Source organism: Equus przewalskii, chromosome 9 (assembly GCF_037783145.1).
Source record: "Equus przewalskii isolate Varuska chromosome 9, EquPr2, whole genome shotgun sequence".
NCBI classification, from domain to species: Eukaryota; Metazoa; Chordata; class Mammalia; order Perissodactyla; family Equidae; genus Equus; species Equus przewalskii.
Genome location: NC_091839.1, coordinates 17,404,973 through 17,418,952, shown reverse-complemented (window position 1 = coordinate 17,418,952; position 13,980 = coordinate 17,404,973). Strand labels below are relative to the sequence as shown.

Below are 13,980 nucleotides of genomic sequence, written 5' to 3'. Positions count from 1 at the left end.
TTCTTTTATCCAAGTCCCACAACCTTGATTATTTCCTCCTTTGGGTCTCTGCTGAAATGTCTCTGTATTTGTGGCAGTCTTCCTTTTCAATACTATACATCAGAGCATCCTCCCCGTCTCTATTATCTTCTCTCTTTTTGTTCTTAGCATTCATCATCAATGAGTATGTATTCTATTTAGTTTTTTTGCATGCGTCTCCCAACTAAAATGTAAGCTTTTGAAGTTGTTCCTTCTTGGCATCAGGTTCTAGAGGGGTGCTCGCCACGTAATAGCAGCTAATACACCTTTGCTAAATAAAGAATATTTATTTGCCACCCCTTCCATTGGTGCTGTATTAATCAGAGCCACTGTTACTTTTCACCTGGATTCATGTAACAGACTCGTTGTTGGTGTCCACACCTCATGCTCTTTGACCCTTTGGGCTATGTTGCAATCATCTGTTAGACATTGAACGATTCACATTTCCCGAATTGTTTGCCCGCAGCATAAAGTCCAACTGGCAGTGCAAAGACCGGCAGTTGTAGCTCTCGTTGAGCTGATCCTGGCTGAACTCTTCAGTCCTCTGCCCTACTTTCCTTCGGTTTACTCTTTCAGAAAAAAGAGCAAGAGTGAAATCCTGTGGTGCAAGCCCGGACATGAAGAAAACAACTCCCTCATCGATGTTACATTAGATCCTGCCATTTGGTGCATAGAGTAGTCTGAATTGTGCTTCCACTGTCACCAGGAATCCAGGAAAGTCCAAGCAATATTGGTGGGTGATGAAGATATATCCTGTAAACCTCACCACTGCCTCAATATCTTGCTTTCTGTCCCTTAACACTCACACGGAGGCCTCATCTTATCCAGTCAAGAACCACCAACACCGAAATCTTTTTTGTTATCAACTAATATCTATATCCTGACTTTTCTGCAGCCCTGTAGAAGGCCAGTCCAAACCTTTCCCCATACCAATGAAGAAAGCCTGGGAATTTAAGTCCCAGGAAATATTGTCCTCAGACCCAAGCAACAGGAGACCCTGCTCAGGACCCTGAATCTTAGAGCAGAGCTCTGGATCATACACGTTAACCAAGCCTTAGAGGGTCCCCTGCTCTGGACACATTGCCTTCCCAGCAAGGTAAAGTCTATAGGATTCCTAGAGCTTGCAACCCTTTCATCACCCATGCTCTGAGAACCTTGAACCCTAGAATTTCCTATGCAAAAGACCCCACACATGTTCTCATGTCCTGTGTGGTCCTCTACTCTCCTCTGGGTCCTATCTCTTAAGGCACCATGAGTACTTCTAGATTAGGCTTAGCCAAGGGGACAATCAAAATGAACGAATCATAATTGCTGTTTGCAAGCATCGCCGACGCCATTAGTTCTTGGTCAATTCTTCCCCTAACACTTTGGATGTCCAAAGTTAGAAATTAAATGAGGAATTTCAGCTTTAAGTCTGTTCAGAATAATGCTTCTCTGGCACACATGTGCGTGACTTTCTTTCTGGTTTATACACCTGAGTGCAGAACTGCTAAGGCATAGCAAATATGAATTTTCAATTTAAAAAAATAATATCAAACTATTTTCCAGAGTGGTTGTGTCAACTTATACTCCAAGAAAGAGCCTATGAGTGTTCCTGTGACTCCGTATCCTCAGTGACTCTTGTTATTGTCGTTATTTTTGTGATTGTCATTATTTTTGTGATTGCCATTATAGGAATTTTACAGAATAATTAGTGGAGAATTGGTATATTTTACTTTGTTTATCTCTTCATTTATAGACATTGTTTATCCCTCCTTTTATCTAAAGGTCTTTGAATGACTTACTGGTTTCTTATAATATTTTTCTTTAAGGAGCTTGGAACTCTTTTTGAGATGTATTTCATTTCTTCTACATTAATGACATCTTAAAATTACATTTTCCAGTTGTGTGTGCCTGATTTGGGGATGTAACTGATTTTGCACATTGATTCAGTATTTGCCAATCTGAATGTAGGTCCTCTTTGAGTTTCCATGAAGTATAAATATAACCTTTAAGTAATTACTATTATCCTCATTTCTAATACACATATGTTGTCTTTGTTTTTTCCTCTCTCATCTCATTGGCCAGGGCTCTGGGACAATGCTGAATAGAAGCGATGATAGGGGTAATATCTACCTTGTTCTTAATTTTAAAGACAATTATTTTAAAATGTTATATTTTGGGGCCGGCCTGGTGGCATAGTGGTTAACTTCACACACTCCACTTTGGCAGCCGGGTATTCAAAGGTTCAGATCCCAGGCACGGACCTACACACTGCCCATCAAGCCATGCTGGGGCAGCGTCCTGCATACAAAATAAAGGAAGATTGGCACAGATGTTAGCCCAGTGACAATCTTCCCTAAGCAGAAAGAGGAAGATTGGTAATACATGTTAGCTCAGGGCCAATCTTCCTCATCAAAAAATAAACAAATAAAATGTCATATTTTAACTCCATTGAGAAATAATTGAGAAATATAACTGTATATATTTAAAAGTGGTTATTTGATATACCTATGTATTGTGTAATGATTATCAAGAATAAGATAATTAACACATCCATCACCTCACATAGTTAAATTTTTGTGTTTTTGTGTGGTGAGACTGCTTAAATCTACTCTCAGCAACTTACAAGGACATAATACTAAGTTAACTATAGTTACCATACTACACATGGAACCATCAGAAATTCTTCTTCTTATAACTGAAAATTGGTAGCCTTGCACCTTTCTCTCTCCATTTCCGTCTCCCCACACCTCCTGGCAACCACCATTCTATACTCTGTTTCTAGAAAATCTGCTTTTTTTGTATTATGCATATAAGTGATACTATATAGTATTTGTCTTTCTCTGTCTGACTTATTTCACGTAGCATCATGCGCCCCAGGGTTCATCCATGTTGTCACAAATCATTTTCCTTTTTATTATTTTTATTATTTATTTTTATATCTGAATAATATTCCTATACTATATATGTCATATTCCTGCATATGTCATATACCAATAATATTCCTATACATACATATGTCATAATCATGATCCATTCATCCATCACAGTACATTTAATTTGTTTCCATATGTAAATTATTGGAAATAATGCTGAAATGAACATAGATGTGCAGATGTATCTTGAAGATACTGATTTCAGTCCTTCAGATATATACCCAGGAGTGGGATTGCAGGATCAATGGTAGTTCCATTTTCATACTTTTGAGGAACCGTCATACTGTTTTCCTAATGGTTGTACCAACTTACACTCCCACCACCAGGGTATAAAGGATTCTCATTTCTCCACATCCTCACCAATGTTTATTTGTTGTCTTTTTGATAACAGCCATCTTAACAAGTGTGCTGTGAAATCTCACTGTGGCTTTGATTTGCCTTTCCTTGATAATTAGTGACATTGAGCACCTTTTTCTATACGTACAAGCCATTTGTGTGTCTTCTTTGGAAGAACATCTATTCAGGTCCTTGCCCTTTTTTTAATTGGACTATTTGACTTTGCTATTGAGTTGTATGTGTTCTTTATATTTGGGAGATTAACTTCTTATCAGATGTATGGTTTGCAACTATTTTTACCATTCTGTAGGTTGTCTTTTCAAATTACTGATGGTTTCCATTGCTGTGCAGAAGCTTTTTAGTGTAACGTAGTCCCACTTGTTTATTTTTCCTTTTGTTGCCTGTGCTTTTGGTGTCTTATCCAAGAAATCATTATCAAGCCAATGTCAAGGGTCTTTTCCTTATGTTTTCTTCTAGGAGTTTTATGGTTTCGGGTCTTACATTTCAGTCTTTGATCAATGACAAGTTAATTTTTGTGAGTGGTGTAAAGTAGGGGTCCAGTTTCATTCTTTTTCATGTGGATATCCAGTTTTCCCAACAACATTTATTGAAGAAACTATTCTTTCCCCATTGTGTGTTCTGGGTGCCCTTGTCAAAAATTGGTTGACTATATATGTGTGGGTTTACTTCTGGACTCTTTATTCTGTTCTGCTGGTCTATGTGCCTGTTTTGATTCTAGTACCATGCTGTTTTGATTACTATAGCTTTGTAATAATGCTTCAAATCAGGGAGTGTGATGCCGCCAGCTTCACTCTTCTTTCTTGAGGTTGCTTGGTCTATTTGGGATCTTTGGTGATTTCATACAAATTTTAGGAAATTTTCTACTTCTGAAAAGATACCATTACAATTTTGATAAGAATTGAATTGAATCTGTAGATTACTTTGGATACAATGAACATTTTCACAATATTAACACTTTCAACCCAAGAACACAGGATATCTTTCCATTAATGTGTCTTCTCGATTTCCTTCACCAATGTCTTACAGTTTTCAGTATGTAAGTTTTTCACCTCCTTGGTTAAATTTATTCCAAAGTATTTTATTCCTTTTGATGTTATTGTAAATGAGATTGTTTTCTTAATTTCTCTTTCATATATTTCATTGTTAGTAAATAGAAACACAACTGTTTTCTGTAAGTTGATTTTGTTATTAGAACTTTAGTAAATTCAATTATTAGTTCTACCAGGTTTTGGAGAGAGTCTTTAGGATTTTTTGTAGATAAGATCATGTCAGTTGAAAATAAAGTTAATTTTGCTTCTTTCTTTCTGATTTGGATTTTTTCTTTCCTAATTGCTGTGACTGGGATGTCTAGAACTCTATTGGATAGAAATGGTGAGAGGGGACATCCTTGCATTTTTTCCTGATCCTAGAGGAAATTCTTTTAAATTTTCACCATTGAGTATAGTATTAGCTACGGGCTTCTCCTATATGACCTTTATCATGATGAGCAACGTTCCTTTTATACCTGATTTATTGAGAGTTTTTAGTCATGAGAATGTTGAATTTTGTCAAATGCTTTTTCTGTATCTACTGCAATTCTCATAGGATTTTAATCCTTCGTTCTGTTAATGTGGTGTATCACATTAATGATTAGCATATATTAAAACATCCTTGCATCCCATAGTGTCTGATCATATTAATGTGCTCTCAAATTCAGCTTGCTGATATTTTGATGAGGATTTTTGCATCTATATTCATCCAGAATATTGGTCTGCTGCCTTCTTTTCTTATAGTGTCCTTATCTGGCTTTGGAAACAGGGTAATGTTGGCCTGCTAAAATGAGTTTGGGAGTGTTCTACCCTCTCCAATTTTATCGAAGTTTAAGGGAATTGGTTTTAATTCTTTTCAACATATTTCCTAGAATTTACAAGGAAACCATCTGGTCCTGGGCTTTTCTTTGTTGGGAGATTTTTGATTTCTGATTCAATCTCATTACCTGTTATTGCGCTATTCAGATTTTCTATTCCTTTGTGATTCAGTCTTGCTGGTTGAATGTTTCTAGGAATTTATCCATTTCTTCCAGGTTATGCAAATTGTTAGCATATAATTGTTCACAGTAGTCTTTTGTGATCCTTTGTGTTTCTGTGGCAACAGATGCAATGACTCTCCTTTCATCTTTTATTAATGTGAGACTGTTCTGTTTTTTTCTTAGTCTAGATAAAGGTTACTCAATTTTATCTTTTTAAAAAACAAGCCCTTAATTTTGTTCATCTGTTCCATTGCTTCTTGTCTCCATTTCAGTCTTTTTTCTTGCTGTGATCTTTGTTATTTCCTTCCTTCTGCTAGCTTTGAGCTTGGTATGTTCTTCTCATTCTTGTTCCTGAGGTGTGAAGTTAAATTTTTATCTGAGATCTTTTTTCCTTAATGTACATGTTTATAGCTATCGGATTTCCTCTTAAAACTACTTTTGCTGCAACCCATAAGTTTTGATATGTTGTGCTTCCATTTTTCTCTGTTGCGTGGTATTTTTTTATTTCTGTTTTAATTTCCTCCTTGACTCATTGGCTGTTCTTTTCTCCTGGATTCACTTTATTTACTCATAAAGTATAACTTAGACAAGTTCTCTCATAACAAAAGTGGTAAATCCTCTCAGCATTTTCTCTGAAAATGTCTTTCTTTTATGCTCATTCTTGAAAGATAGTATAACTAAGTAGAACTCTCAGTTCATAATTAACTTCCCGCAAGACATCAGAGTTGAGACAGGTTCAGGTATGGGAGACAGACACTAAAAATTATAAACTGGTTAGTATACTGGGGATAGAGTGAGAAGACTTGTCTCACTAGAATATAATGTAAAATATAGAGAAAACAAATTTTCAAGGAAACATGCCTGAAAATTTCCTGAATTGATGCAATCTCAGTTTAAAGAACCACACCTAACCTCACAAAGAATTATTAAAAGTTAATCTTTGCCTAGTTTCTAGGAAAGTTGTAGTAGCAAATAGTAGATAAAATCTGAAACCAGGAGAAAGACAGATGATATCCAAAGAAACAATAATTACAATAGCAACGTGAAGGGAAGAAGACAGAAAAATATCTTTAAGGGCTCTGGAAAAGACCCATTAAACAAAAATTCTAAACACTGAACAGATTAGTGGCAGGAAGAACACCATTCCTAAGGCCACATGGCTCTCCAGACAGGATCTTCTTAGAGACCCTTGAAAACTGGTACACAGCCTGCTCCAAAGGAACAAGGCTCGTTACAGGGTAAATGCATGATGTTGGATAATATTTAACCATCTTTACTCTCATTCATTCAGCAAAGAGGTAGGATGGACCTAAATGTGCCAGATATTGTGCTGTTAACTGTGCCCAAAAGAGTGAACATAATAGATGTACCCTTGCTTTCATCAAGTTTGTAAATACCCCCTCTTTCTGCCTCCCCAATATGCAGTGCCATATGGATCCTGGTTCGACCACACTCGTGGCTGGATGTCCATGAGAGGGAAGGAGAACTTCCTGATACTGAGTTATGAAGAGCTGAAACGGGTAACTGTGGTCCTTATGGTTAGCACACACCTCTCACCACCATCTCCACTCCTCTAACTCCCCTCCCTTCCTCTGTGTCTCTATTCCACCTTCTCAGTCAAAGTTGAGCCTTGGAAGGGTCATTAGGAGTGAGAAAAGCTCCCTGTCTTCATTGCCCTGCTTCTGGTTGACACTGCCCAAGCTCAATGCTCTCCTTCTCCATATGTTCTGCTTTGTTTCATCTTACAACATTTAAAGGAGCTTTTTCACAAATACAATGGCTTTTGCTCACACTGGCAATGGTTCTAAAGTTTCGAGGGGTAGGATACAAGATGCTGCTGATAACCTAGTGGTGGGAGGGCACTGAAGAAGAAGACGGGTTTAGTGAAAAAGGTGTCATTACAGAGATGTCTCCAACTTCCTGACACCCCAGATTGACTGATAGAAGAAAACTAAGTCATGAAATCAGTCTGTGTAGTTATTCTGACAGGCCAAGTACTAGACTGAACAGTAATGGGCAGGAGAAGCGGTCAGATGATGCTCGAAACCAGGAAGGGGGATTAAACCATTGGAAGAAGAACTTTACCTATTAATGCTGTCCCAGAGAAAAGAAAAGATGATGTAAACACATGCTATTGCTTCTGAGAAAGAATTAGTTTCCATCCTCTTCTTCTGGTTACTTCTGTCCAATCCCCTGTGACCTCCACATGAATTTCATTTTCACCAAGAAGGCTTCTGTAACAAGTTTAACTCCCTCTGGTGCATTACACTCCAGTAATTATGCTTTCAAGCCACAAAATAAACCTGTATTGGAGGAATTTCTACAGTTGTGTGTCTTCTGCTTAGATCATTAAGAGGGTGCATGGGATAAAGAAACACTTTAAAGCATTATATCTCCAAGAAGAAGGTCTATGACTCAAAGCAAAGTTTTTTGTTTATAAGACATTTTTTAATAATCTCCAAGGATCATGAGTCAAGTACTAATTACTGAGATGATATTGTGAAACTCTGTGTGTTATTCAAATGTTAGTTATATAAAATGGTAAGAATTGATGGCACAGCCAAGATTTGAAGTCAATCTCTTTGATCTTTGTCAAGTTCTCCCTGAACCTCTCTTCAATTAATCCTCATCATAATTGTCTAGAAGCCTTCCTACAAGTCTCTTCAGAAATCACCGGGCCTGTATTTAGTTTTAAGGTATCCTGAAGTCAATTATACTGGGAAATCCATGTGGATCCTGCATCTTTCTACGCTTGGTGCTCCTTCCTCTTTACGTTTTCCCTTACTTCCTCCTAGTCACAACCAATCAATCACTTCCTGATTCTCACGTTGTTCTTCTCTTCCTCCATCCTCTCCTCCTTCTCGTCACATTGTTGTTTCCTCATTCTTACTTCCTTGTGCATGTTCTTTCTATTTCATTCCCTCTCTCTTGTTTTTACTTCTTCTAGGACACAAGAAGCGTTGTAGAGAAAATCCGCCAATTCCTGGGCAAGAAATTAGAACCAGAAGAACTGAACTCCGTCCTCAAGAATAGCTCCTTTCAGGTCATGAAAGAAAACAACATGTCCAATTTTTCCCTCCTGCGTGGTCAGTTTTTAGATGAGAAGAATGGAATACTACTGAGAAAAGGTAAAAGAAAATGCTCTGACTTCAAAATATATCAGAATACGTGGAGGACATACAGGTGATAACAGCAGAGCACTAAAAGTTGGGAGTAAGGAATGTTTGAATTTATCAAGTCTAATTGCTCATCATCCAAAGAAGTTCTCAGGTGCCATTATCACAAAGTCTCTTTTCACAGCATCGATGTGGGCTTCAGGCACTTAGGGGACGTTGACTAGGCTACCGTGGTCATCTGACATATGAGAGGTCTTCAGATTCTCTCTCCTCATAATTTGACACGGGGCATGTCCATTACACAAACACTGACCAGGCTAATTCACTACTCCTGCCAACTTGCCAGCTGGGATTGCCCTGGGAAATGAGGACAGGATTGGAGATGGTCATGTTGGTGTTACCGCACTGGTGATTTAGCACAGAGAACTATCCTGAACAAAGAAATACATGCAGAATGAGTCAACTGAGGAAAGGAGAGGCGAGACTTTTTTTTTGCATGTCAGAATATCAGAATCTTTGAAGTATAGTTGTTAACACTAGGACAGTGAAGGTCTTAAGGATGACCTCAAGCTCTAATGAGCTTTGTCCAAACTTGACTCATTCCGCCATTACTAATACCTTGGTGCTTCACAGAATGTGTTTAAAGATGTCCTCATATCCAAAATGTTACGGGCCGAATTGTGTCCCCCCAAAATCCATATGTGAAGCACTAACCTCTAGCAACTCAGAAGGTGAGTATATTTGGGGACAGGGTCTTTACTGAAATAATTAAGTTAAAATGAGGTCACTAGAGTGGGCCACAATCCAATCTGACTGAGGCCTTTAAAAGAAGAGGAAATTTGGACACGGACACACGCAGAGGAATGAGGACGTGAAGACATAAAGGAGGACAGCCATTTATGAGCCGAGGAGAGAGGCCTGGAACAGCTCTCTCCTTCGCAGCCTCAGAAGGAACCGACTCTGTCGAAACCTTGACCTCTGACTTCTGGCCTCCAGAACTGTGAGAAAATGCATTTCTGTTGTTAAGCTGCCCAGTGTGTGATGCCTGGTTAGCAGCCCCGGAAAACGAACACACAAGAGTTTGGGGAGATTTCTAAGAGCCGAGGACTAAGGAGAGACATGAACAGAAAGCAACATCAAAAAGTTTTCCAGGATTTCCAAAATGAGCAGGATTTAGAACTTGAGGCCCCTTCATAGAAACATGAGATTCTCTCATCTGGACTGATATTTAATAGGGGGCCGCCATATTGAATTTATAGGGATTCTGGTGCCTCAAGAGCTCTTTCTAACTTGTCAATGTGAGAGGAGTATAATGGATACATGAGCCTAAGAAATCAATAATAATAAAAATTGTCCTAATAATGAAGATAATGATGAGCATGAGAGTAACAGTGGATGTTTCTAGGGCACCAATTATTTATTGGTCATTCTGTTATATCACTTCTATGCATATAAGTTAAGAATATGTAATTTACCTTTTTATGTATTAATTTATATATAGTATATTATTCTCATTATTTAAGGTATTAATTTTGTAATATATTAATATAATACATAAATAGTAATGTGTATGACATAGAAATAATAATATAATTATATCGTTAATAGTATGGCTTCTGGTAATAAAATCTTTGGCTTCAAATCCACATCCATCACTTTCTGACTGTGTAACTCTCCAAATCCTTTTTTCCCTCATCAGTAAAATGGAGATAATAATAGCACATTCCTCATTCTTTTAGTCTTCTTTTCAACAAATGTTTGGTACAAACTATGTGTCTGTGACTCTCTGAAACACTCAGTCTTTGGCAATTTAAAAAGAAAAGCGTGTGACTTTCTAAAAGTTACATATATTGGAGATTCTTGCCACACACACGCACAGGAAATACATAGAGCAAATCATACGTGATAAGTGTTATGAAATAAAATACAGCAAGGAAGGGGATTTACAGTTTTAAACTGGGTGGTGGGAGAGAACCTCACTGGAAGTTGCGTTGGAATAAAGACGTCAAAGAAGCAAACCAGGAAGACTTGGATGTGTCTGAGAGAAATGCCTTCCAGGAAGAAAAGACTGGAAATGCACACAGCCTGAGGGGGCGGAATGTGTGAGGCAGAATCAGAAGACTCCGTAAGGGAGTAGAGTGAGCAAGTGGATGGTCATAGGAGATGACAGTCAGACAATGACAGGGACCAAATCACCTGAAGCCATGAGCCCTTTCACTGAGTGAAACCAGAAGTCCTTGGAGAACCCGAGCAGGAAGGGACATGATCCGGCTTAGGTTCTCAAGGAATCAAGATGGCGGCCATGCTGAGATTAACTTATAAAGGAGAAAGATCAAAAACAGAGAGACTAGTCATAGATCTAACACAATAATCCATGTGAGACATGATGTTGGCTTGGGCCAAGGTGGTAGAAATGGAGGTGGTGAGAAGTGGCCAGATCCAGGATGTATCAGAGGATATGGCCACAGTTTTGCTGATGAATTGTATAGAGGATTTGTTGGGAGAGAGGAGAACATAGAAAATTGTTTCCAGGCCAGTGGAAGTGTCATGGGTATGATTTCCAGGCAGTATAAAGGCCCACCATTGAGCCATCGGTCATTCTGCTCTATTGGCTACAATTTCCGTGTCAACTGGAGGAGATGTGTTGGGGACCTGCGACTTACACCCAGATCTGATCTGAGTCTCTATTTCATGTTTGTAGGCATTACTGGGGACTGGAAAAATCACTTCACGGTGGCCCAAGCTGAAGCCTTTGATAGAATATTCCAGGAGAAGATGGCAGATCTTCCTCGAGAGTTGTTCCCATGGGAATAGTGTTCAAAAACTTCTACATCTTACAGCAATCTTAATATTTGTTTCCTGTCCTTGTATATGTGTATGAATGGAGATAATTGCATAAAACCTGAATTTCATCCTGGAGCCTTGAATTGTCAAATCCTTGCATCTTTGAAGACTTGATTGTTAAGAATTACTAAGGTACCCTTGATTCACTTTGTGGCATACCAGCTTTTAAAAAATGTTTCTAACATTTCAAACCTACAGAATGATACAGAAATAATATATTACCCAAAATTGTGTCAAAATTTTTTAATAAAATTAAGAAGTTAAGGCTCCTTTTCTTTCAATTGCTTGTACCTCCACAATTTATTAATATTCTGACCCTAATATATATGATTCCCAAACTAGAATTACTCTCTTGTTATGTGGTGTTTGACCATAAATAATATATGGTACTTATGGAGGCTTTTAAAACTTAGATAAGTGGCTTACTGTATAATGCATTCATCAACTTAAATTTTCACTCAGTATTTTCTATTTGACTTTCATTCATGTTGATTATATAATTGGTTCAGTATTTCTTATCGAGACTTATAACATAATTTAGTGATCAATTCTCCTGTGGATGAACTTGGATTTCTCTCCACCAGTTTTTCCCTATTTAAATCACTGCCTTGGCCTAACATATGATCGATCCTGGGGAATATCCCAGGTACACTTGGGAAGAATGTGTATTCTGCTGCTTTTGGATGCAATATTCTGTCAATATCTGTTAAGTCCATCTGGTCTAATAGATAGTGTAATTTCAACATTTCCATGCTGATTTTCTGTCTGGTTGATCTATCCATTGTTGAAAATGAGATATTGAAATCCCCTATTATTATTGGGGCCAGCACCTAAAGTCATAATAAATTTAACAAGATTTAAATCATATAAAGCCTCCTTTGTGAACACAATGGTATAAAACTAAAATCAACTACAAGAAAAAAAAACAGAAAATTTACAAATATGTGGAGATTAAACAACACGTCACTGAACACTCAGTGGGTCAAAGAAGAAATCAGGGGGCCAGCCCTGTGGTCGAGTGGTTAAGTTCACACACCACTTCGGCAGCAGGGACTTCACTGGTTCAGATCCAGGGTGCAGACCTGCACACCACTCAACAAGCCGTGCTGTGGAGGCGTCCCACATAGAAGAACTAGAATGACCTACAACTAGCATATACAACTATGTACTGGGACGTTGGGGAGAAAAAGAAAACAGAGGAAGATCAGCAACAAATGTTAGCTCAGGGCCAATCTTCCTCACAAAAAAAAAGCGAAGAAGAAGACAACAAAAGAGAAATAAAAAAAATCTAGAGACAAATAAAATTGGAAATCCAATATATCAAATCTTATTGGATGAAGCAAAAGCAGTTCCAAGAAGGAAGTGTATACCTATAAAGGTCTACATTAAGAAATAAGATCTCAACTAAACAACCTAACTTTGCTCCTCAAGAAACTAGAGAAACAAGAACAACTAAGCCCAAAGTTAGTAAAAGGAAGGAAACAACAAAGATCAGAGTGGATAAATTAAAAATGGACTAAAAATTTTGGCCAATAAAAAAGATCAAAGAAACTAAACTCTGGTTTTTTGAAAAGAGAAACACAATAGACAAACCTTTAGCTAGACTCACCAGGAAAAAAAAAGAGAATTCAAGTCAGTAAAATTAGAAATGAAGGAAGAAACATTACAAGTGATACCACTGAACTACAAAGGATCATAAGAGACTACTGTGAACAGTGAAATGCCAACAAACTGGACAACCTAGAAGAAACTGATAAGTTCCTAGAAGCATACAACCTACCAAGATTGAATCGTGAATCTAGAGATAATCTGAACACATTAAGTACTAGTAAGGAGCTTAATCTATAGTCAAAAATCTCCCAATAAACAAAGTCCAGGACCAGATGGCTTCATTCATGAGTTCTACCAAACATTTAAAGAGAATTAATACCAGCTCTCCTCAAATTCTTTCAAAAAATTGAAGAGTAGGGAACACTCCCAAACTCATTTGATGAGGCCAGCATTATCCTGATATGAAAACCAGACAAGGGCACTTCAAGAAAAGAAAATTAAAGGCTAATATCACTGCTGTACATAGATGCAAAATTCCTCAACAAATATTAGCAAACCCAATTCAGCAGTGCATTAAAGTGATCATACCCAATGATCGTGTGATTTACTCCAGGAATACAAGTGTAGTTCAACATCCACAAATCAACCAATGCGATATGTCGCATTGACAAAATGAAGGATAAAAATCGTATGCTCATCTCAATAGATGCAGAAAAAGCATTGACAAAATTCAAAATCAATTCATGACAAAAAAAAAAGCTCTCACCAAATTGGGTATAGATGGAATTTAGCTCAACATAATAAAGGCCATATATGACAAACCCACAGCTAACATCATATTCAATGGCGAAAAGCTGAAACTCCCCCAAGATCAGGAAGAAGACGAAGATGACCAATCTCACCACTTTATTCCACATAGTGCTGGAAGCTGTAGCCATGGAAATCAGACGAGAAAAAGAAAGAAAAGGCATCCAAATTGGAAAGGAAGAAGTAAAACTGTCGCCTTGCAGATGACGTCATATTAAATACAGAAACCCTGAAACTCAACCAAAAAAACTGTTAGAACTAATTAACAAATTCAGGACATTTGCAGGATATAAAAACAACACACAAAAATCAGTTGTGCTTCTATACACTAACAATGAACTATCAGAAAGAGAAATTAAGA

General features: G+C 37.7%; 1 pseudogene; it reads left to right on the top strand.

Moving 5' to 3' along the window:
* LOC103545059 (sulfotransferase 2A1-like) overlaps window positions 1-12,123 on the top strand; it is a 26,790-nt pseudogene extending 14,667 nt beyond the window's left edge.
* Window positions 12,124-13,980: the final 1,857 nt, after the last annotated feature.